This window comes from Labrus mixtus, chromosome 24, assembly GCF_963584025.1.
Source record: "Labrus mixtus chromosome 24, fLabMix1.1, whole genome shotgun sequence".
Taxonomy (NCBI): domain Eukaryota; kingdom Metazoa; phylum Chordata; class Actinopteri; order Labriformes; family Labridae; genus Labrus; species Labrus mixtus.
In genome coordinates, this window is record NC_083635.1 from 10,285,513 (window position 1) to 10,294,334 (window position 8,822).

The 8,822-nt window shown below is 45.3% G+C and overlaps 2 protein-coding genes across 6 annotated transcripts in view; both read right to left on the bottom strand.

Moving 5' to 3' along the window:
* The window catches only part of LOC132959360 (pro-opiomelanocortin-like), a 343,108-nt gene that overhangs the window by 105,167 nt on the left and 229,119 nt on the right, over window positions 1–8,822 (bottom strand). The window lies entirely within an intron of this gene.
* Window positions 1–8,822, bottom strand: part of agap1 (ArfGAP with GTPase domain, ankyrin repeat and PH domain 1) — a 110,521-nt gene that overhangs the window by 37,739 nt on the left and 63,960 nt on the right. The window lies entirely within an intron of this gene.

An 8,822-nucleotide genomic window follows, 5' to 3' on the forward strand; every position in this document is an offset into this window, starting at 1 on the left:
GGGCGAGAGAGAGAGACTAGGATGATCTAGGATCAGAACCAGGTCCCAGTCTGATGACCTGTTCATGTGATCTTCAGGTCCCTGATGTTCTTTCCTGTGATTCCTCTAATTTCAGCTCCCGTCAGGAAGCGTGTGTGTGTGTGTGTGTGTGTGTGTGTGTGTGTGTGTTGCTGCAACAACAACAGGGGTTCCCCACGGTGCGCTAAACGCGTCCTGACGAGCTTCCTGCTGCTGTGAAGTGAAAGCTGCCGGCAGCCGTGCAGCTGTCAGGCCAGCTGATCATCCATTACTGCCTGTTAGTGAGCGAGCGAGCGAGCAAGAGAGAGAGAGAGTCTGCAGCTCAGACTCGTTTGAATCAATAAGAAGATTTCACAGCAAGGAAAACCTCTGATTGGATGAATCATTTTATCAGGATCGGATAGACGACATAAACACATGAAATAAAGGAAACGTGTTTTTAGAGGTTTGTGCTTCAATATTCAGATTTTTGCTTTGATTGTTATTTTTATATATTTAGGAAACTGTGATACAACACGAGGAGAGGAAAGACAGAAAGAGGGAACAGGAAGTGTGTGAGTGAGAAGGTCAGTGTGATGTTTGAATGATGTGGATCTTCACTGCTTTGAACTAAACTGAGGAAGGGGGGGGGGGGGGGGGGGGGTGTAATATTTCTCCCTCCTCTCCGTCCAAACCTGGTATTTGGGGACGGGGACGTCAGCAAATTAATTTGGGCCATCCATCCTGAGGACGACAAGCGATCAGTTTGCTGGAGGGGGGAGGCTAATTGAACACCGCGTCGAAGCCCTCCTGATGGGTAATATCTTTCATTATTCACCTCCCCGGGCGCGCTGACACACACACGTCGCCTCTTATTTTACCTTCAGGAGGAGGGGGGGGGGAAGGGGGGGGCGGGGGGGCATGACAGCTCACAAGGTCTCCACATGGGAAAATAGATGTGTGCAGATAAATACATCCTCAGATACACTCTCTCCTCGCCGCGCCCGGGCACTTCTCCGCCCCGTGAAGTATTGTGGAGGTAGTGCTCAGGAAAAGGTCGCTAGCTCGGGGGGGCGAGGAGATGAAGTCATTTGTTAGGCATCCCAAAACGACCAAGGGCATGGCGAGGATTATTACATATGTGGCGTCTTTAAAGAAGAAAACAACGAGGAAGAGGCCGACTTTCAACTCACTGCGAGGCGGTTATAGACGAGCGTCTGACTGTTGGGATTTAAGTCAACATCTCGTCAACACAAAGCAACACACTTTAGTTTGTCTACCTTCACAATAAAAGCACCACACTTTAGTTTGTTCACCTTCAAAATAAAAGCACCACACTTTAGTTTGTTCACTTTCAAAATAAAAGCACCACACTACAGTTTGTCCACCTTCAAAATAAAAGTACCACACTACAGTTTGTCCAACTTCACAATAAAAGCACCACACTTTAGTTTGTCCACCTTCACAATAAAAGCACCACACTTTAGTTTGTGCACCTTCAAAATAAAAGCACCACACTTTAGTTTGTCCACCTTCACAATAAAAGCACCACACTTTAGTTTGTCCACCTTCACAATAAAAGCACCACACTTCAGTTTGTGCACCTTTAAAATAAAAGCACCACACTTTAGTTCATCCACCTTCAAAATAAAAGCACTAGATGCCATATTCTTTGAAAGGGGGGAGTAGATAATTCAATATTTAACGGATGCAGTGTGGACAGCGAGCGTGTGATCATGTGCTCTGTGATATATAACGCTCGCGTGCTGTTAGGACATAAGACAAAGAAGTGGTAGCAGGTGAGGGATCTCTCTTCTCTCATACTGAGACACTTCCTCGCCCTGGAAGTCCTCAAGAAAAGGTCGCCAGCTCGGGGGGGCGAGGGATGAAGTCATTTGTTCTGCATCTGAAACGTCTGGGGGCATCTCGGAGCATCAGAAATGTTTGATTGTGTTTAAAGATGGAGAGGCTGATGATGCAGAGCTCATGTTAAAGAAGGGAAGCAGAGGAAACATGTTGGAGTATTTTAGTGAACCTTGAGATATAAAGATCCTAAAAACACAAAAAGCCCCCTCAGGGTTCTCGGTCTCCTCTCATACTGAGACACTTCTTCTCCTCGGTGAAGTATTGTAGAGTAGTGCTTAAGAAAAGGTCGCTGGCTGGAGGGGAGCTAAAAGATGAAGTCATTCGTTAGACGACGCATCCGGATGTGTTCACGGGCTCGTACCTGAGGGTCTCTGATTAAAGAGCGCCGCAGTCACACGGCGGACATGTTAAGACGAGGAAAATGTTTGATGGAACTGCGGACGATGTCAGGAAGACAAACCCTGCTCTCTTTTTCATTTGATGGTTAATTTCTTCAATAAGAGCAAAAAGAAAGCAGGAAGTTAAAGACCTTCCTTTGTGTGAAGCAGGCTGAGATAAGGGAGCTGTATTCCCTCCTGGACTGTCTATTGATACACACTAATCTACTCTCTAATCACTCAATCACCCCTATTTTCCCTGAACAATGGACTCTCCCGGGGCCTGCTGAAAGGCCTGACAGCGGATCTTAGAGGAGATAGGAGGGAGGGTCTATCTGTGGAGGAGAAGGGGATGATCCCGATGGCTCTGCAGCACCTTTTGTTCTTCTTCGTCCCTGGAGAGCAGGAGGCTAAATTAGAGGTGTCACCCCCGAGACGGCAGAGAGAGGGGGGGGTGTGTGACGGCGTGTGGGAGGGAAGCCGGACGCTCCCCCGTCTATCTCAGCGGTGATCGCGGATCATCCATCATCCCCTCAGACAGAGCAGGGTGGGTTTGTTTTCAGTCTGAGATCAGAGGCGGGGATCACACAAACAAACGTCCCATTTTAAAACTTCCCTACACCTAAAGATAGAAAACAACATGGCGGCCTCATCAGGGTCCGTACAGAGAACTCTTCAGACCCCTGAGCTGGATCACGCTGCAGCAGGCCGCATCTTCTCTAACATGCACAGACTGCAGGAGGTCATTAAGGTCATCGCGCTGGAGGTCAGACTGTAACTGTCAGATACATCTCAGGTGTCCAGCTCACCTGTGCAGGTTGCATCCCGCCGCCGGACGCCACCCCTGTCCTCTCTCGTCTCTCGTGGTTATTTAAGTCACACACGACTTCCTCCAGACCCTCCAGAAGATTTTAAATCCTAAATATCAAACATGTTTGAAATCAATCGGAGCAGATCGGGCGCTCCTGATTATTATTCTTTTTTTAAAGCACACTTCCTACTTCCTGCACATTGTTCATAAATTACACAAGCGTCCATGTTGCCGTGACGACAAGCTCAGGGTGCGCCGCCCACATGGCGCTGTCGTGAGTTCCTGTTAAGTTTCACAAATCAGAGCGACTGTTTTGATTTCAAAGCTTCCTGATTGATGAGAGACGATTCTCCATCCTGCAGAGGAGACGTTCTTCAGGTGATCATTTGAAATGATGGCGTGCACTTTTTGTTCTCTCCTCATAAACTTGATTTAAAAAGTAAAAAAATAAATCCTGCTTATGAATCTAAAAACTTCCATTCAGAGTTTTTAATTTTTAAAATCATCTCCTGCTATTAAAAGCACAAAGTCAGAGGATTGTAGAGCTCTCTCTCTGCGTCTGACACTCGCCCTGATGACATCACACACAGACGCAGACTTGTGTTTGTCTCGCAGTTTCACAGCTGAGAAACAGACACGAGAGGGAGAAGAGAAGAAAACAGACGACTGACATGAAAACACACACAGAGCATCCGCCTGCACGACAAGGTCGGCGTTGATGAGGCAAGGACGGCGAAGGGCAGGCCCGGGGGAGCAGGACGCCGAGCAGATCAAATAAAACACCACAGAAGAAGAGGGGGGCTGATTTATCTGATAAGAGTTCTGGGTAATTAATTAGAAACTCAATTATCCAAACCTTACTTCAGCAGTCTCAAATCATTAGCGGATAAAAAAGCCTCGCCCCTCGCTCGCCCCTGACCACCAGAGAGAGACAGGAAGTGGAGGAGACACGACCCGCAGGTCACCGCCGGTCGCTTCTGTCCGATCAGATGAGTGTGCACAAACAAACAAACAAACACACACACATGGCGTGAAACAACAAAGCGAGCTCAGGGACACTTCAGCTCACTCCGAGGCGCTCCACGGAGACGCCGTAATGAGCAGCGTCTAAAAATGCTCTTTGATTGACGCCTGTGTTCCTTCTTTTAATTATTTCTCAAACTAAAGAGGAGAGACGTCCCCCCCCCCGAAAATCTCATTTCCAGGGGTTAGCGTGCATGACAAAAATGTCATCATGGCCAAAATGGCTCCGAGCAGTGACAACCTTTCCCAGGGAAATGATATTTTTCCAATCCGGCGGAAGGCGGATCGTGTCACCCTCGTTAAAGCCTTGATAGCAGGTCTTTAATATTCACCGTCTTAATTAGGGCCGCAGTTAATTTCATTAAATTCTTTGGCTGCTAAATGAAGCAGATTATGAGACATCTTTTATTGCGGAGCGTGAAATTACAGCCTGCCCGCTGCCAATGGCGGGGCGAAACTAATGAATTACAGGGTAAATAACACCCGAATTAACCATCCAATTTAACTCCTTACAAAGCGCCCGGCGCCGAGGGGGGACGAGTAGACTTGTCAAAACCACCCAGCCCCACGCTCGTCTGCAACCCCAGGAGAGGCAATTACAAGCTCGACACTAATCAGCTCCAACAGGACGAAGAAGAAGAAGACAACGTCCGAGGAGTCAGGGAGGAAGTGTTCATTTACAGAACGAGGTCGTCTGATTGGAGGTCAGAGGATCTATGAACGACTCTGTTTCACATAAAACATCTGATTCTCTACAGCTCCACATTCACCTGAACAAAGGCAAAGTCAGCAGCTTGTTCCTTCAAAATAAAATACAGACTTCTCCTAAAGTAAAGACAGTCAGCAGCTTGTTCCTTCAAAATAAAATACAGACTTATGTAGGGGCCTTCAAAATAAAATACAGACTTCTCCTGAAGTAAAGACAGTCAGCAGCTTGTGCCTTCAAAATAAAACACAGACTTCTCCTAAAGTAAAGCCAGAGTCAGCAGCTTGTTCCTTCAAAATAAAATACAGACTTCTCCTAAAGTAAAGCCAGAGTCAGCAGCTTGTTCCTTCAAAATAAAATACAGACTTATGTAGGGGCCTTCAAAATAAAATACAGACTTCTCCTAAAGTAAAGACAGAGTCAGCATCATGTTCCTTCAAAATAAAATACAGACTTCTCCTAAAGACAGAGTCAGCAGCTTGTTCCTTCAAAATAAAATACAGACTTATGTAGGGGCCTTCAAAATAAAACACAGACTTCTCCTAAAGTAAAGAAAGAGTCAGCATCATGTTCCTTCAAAATAAAATACAGACTTCTCCTAAAGTAAAGACAGTCAGCAGTTTGTTCCTTCAAAATAAAATACAGACTTATGTAGGGACCTTCAAAATAAAACACAGACTTCTCCTAAAGTAAAGAAAGAGTCAGCATCATGTTCCTTCAAAATAAAATACAGACTTCTCCTAAAGTAAAGACAGTCAGCAGTTTGTTCCTTCAAAATAAAATACAGACTTATGTAGGGACCTTCAAAATAAAACACAGACTTCTCCTAAAGTAAAGAAAGAGTCAGAAGCTTCCTCCTTCAAAATAAAATACAGACTTCTCCTAAAGTAAAGACAGAGTCAGCATCATGTTCCTTCAAAATAAAATACAGACTTCTCCTAAAGTAAAGACAGAGTCAACATCATGTTCCTTCAAAATAAAATACAGACTTCTCCTAAACAATTCAGTGATTGGACACCATTCAAACCGGTGAATATGACAGACGTGGACATAGCAGCAAAGAAGAGAAAATATAATCAGAGTGAGGAGAAACACCAAGCGGATAAAGCTCCTTCTAAAACGAGAGTGAACCTTGTGTTGTCTTTTACCCGTGGGCGTGGAGTTGGTCTACTTCCTGTTGGACAGGAAGGTGACAAACACCGGCGGTTAGCTTGTGCTAGTGTGCGTTAGCTTGCAGTGTAGGTACAAGCAGTAAATGTACACACTACATCCTGCAGTAAGTGGGCGGGGCTTCTGGGGGAGATGATCCCAGGAGGAGGAGCCTAGTTTGAATGTTTACAAACATGTCTACTGACTCCGCCTTTAATGTGTGTGAAGACTCAAATTGAAGTTGAATCTGTGTCTGAATGTGGTGTGATGTCACTCAAAGGTCTAATGCTGCACTTCAGATTCTACAAAGAGTGAATCATTCTTTCCTCTTCTCATTATCGCTCTCTGAGTCGGCCTTGAGTGTGTCGTTGAGCTCTCGAGTGTCAGATATGTTTCCTCTCTTGTGTGTGTGCGGGGCAGCTCCCAGGTGTGTGTGTGTGTGTGGGGTGAGAGTGTGTGTAAACAGCAGCGTGCTCGTTCAGCCTTCACAGAGTAAATAAAGGTTCAGAAGCGAGAGAGATCTGCGGTCCCAGCGGCTCGGCTGCTGTGTCGGAGGAAATTAATTTGTTAGATTGTTGGTTTTCAAAGCGGCTCGCTCAGACACTCGACAGAGACGGAGCGAGCCGCTCTCTCTCTCTCTCCAGTAATTAGCGGCTAATTAGCGGCGTGGAGCAGATGTCGGAGGAGCCCTGCGCCGTCAACAGCCTCTGTAAACAAAGCTGGACGCATCCGCTCTCCTCGAGACACGAGAAGAAGAAAAAACATGACCAATCAGCTGTCGGTGCAGCAGAGTGCTTCCTCTGTGGTTTCATGTTCGCAGGAGGTTTGAACGCCACGCCGCCACATGTTTCCTGATTTAAACCCTCACACAGAAACGTGTTCATCCTCCGAGAGTTCATTATCATCAACATGTTGATCTCTGTTCTTAAAGGGACAGTACATGATCATTAACATGTTGATCTCTGTTCTTAAAGGGACAGTACATGATCTCTGTTCTTAAAGGGACAGTACATGATCATTAACGTGTTGATCTCTGTTCTTAAAGGGACAGTACATGATCATTAACATGTTGATCTCTGTTCTTAAAGGGACAGTACATGATCATTAACGTGTTGATCTCTGTTCTTAAAGGGACAGTACATGATCATTAACATGTTGATCTCTGTTCTTAAAGGGACAGTACATGATCATTAACATGTTGATCTCTGTTCTTAAAGGGACAGTACATGATCATTAACATGTTGATCTCTGTTCTTAAAGGGACAGTACATGATCATTAACATGTTGATCTCTGTTCTTAAAGGGACAGTACATGATCTCTGTTCTTAAAAGGACAGTACATGATCATTAACATGTTGATCTCTGTTCTTAAAGGGACAGTACATGATCTCTGTTCTTAAAGGGACAGTACATGATCATTAACGTGTTGATCGCTGTTCTTAAAGGGACAGTACATGATCATTAACATGTTGATCTCTGTTCTTAAAGGGACAGTACATGATCATTAACATGTTGATCTCTGTTCTTAAAGGGACAGTACATGATCATTAACGTGTTGATCTCTGTTCTTAAAGGGACAGTACATGATCATTAACATGTTGATCTCTGTTCTTAAAGGGACAGTACATGATCATTAACATGTTGATCTCTGTTCTTAAAGGGACAGTACATGATCATTAACGTGTTGATCTCTGTTCTTAAAGGGACAGTACATGATCATGAACATGTTGATCTCTGTTCTTAAAGGGACAGTACATAATCTTTGTTTTTTAAATCTGTGTTTCTTTTTAAGGAAGTTAAATATCTGGACAAGAAGCTACATGGCAGACCTGACACCGTCACACACACACACACACACACTCGTCCATTATAACCCGAGTGTGAAGTCACTCTTGTTATCTGAGTTGAAGTGTGTTTCTGTGTGCGGCTCTGTGTCGCCTAATTGTCTCAGAGTGGAGGCCCGCCCTCTTCTCATTACAGCCCACAGAGTCCTCCGTGTCCTAGCCCGTGTGTGTGTGTGTTTCTCTGAGTGTGTGTGTGTGGTTTTAATGAGCGCCGGACTCTCTTAACGAAGGCGTTCTCTCTTAGCAAAAGGCGAACTGAACCGCCGTCACCTCGAGTGGTCGAGCTGAGAGACGTCTAATGAGATCAGGACCGCACACACACACACACACACACACACACACAGGTACATGGCAGGCACCAGCACTTCCTGTTTCTTTAAACGTTAAATTAAAGTCTTTGTCAGTGGAGTCTGGAGCGTTGTTTTAGAGGATTTTAAACCATCTGAACGCTCACATCGTGCCGTACAAACACAAAGTGAAGCTTCAGTATTGAGGGAAAGTGTAACCTGATTGTGCGCTGGTGTGTTGTGCCGAGGAACGCGACGCCGCTAATCTCTCTGGCAGGTGTCGCACTCTGTTAGGTCATCAGCCCGGCCGCCTCCTACCTCCGAGCTGCGGCGTTAACGGGCTTAACGCTAATGACGGCTGATTGTGATGATGTGTGTGGAGAACAATTAGCTCCATTTAAACTTCACAGTTTGAGAGAAATTAACTGAATATTTGCAGTTTTTTTAATCAAAAGAAACAAAAAACGACCAAATAAGGAGTGAGGAGAGGAAGAAGAGCCTGAGGAGGGAATGTCTCGATAAGTTCATGTTCAGAGACAAAAAGGTGACGGAGACTCAGCCGGAGCAACGTCTCATTAAAAACAAGTGTGAACATGCAGCTATGAGGACACACACACACACACACACACACACACACACACACACACACACACACACACACACACACACACACACACACACACACACACACACACACTAAATGTGCAAATGGAGCGTTAATGGGCAAAAGGTAGCTGAACCTTGAATGTGAAGTGCTACATC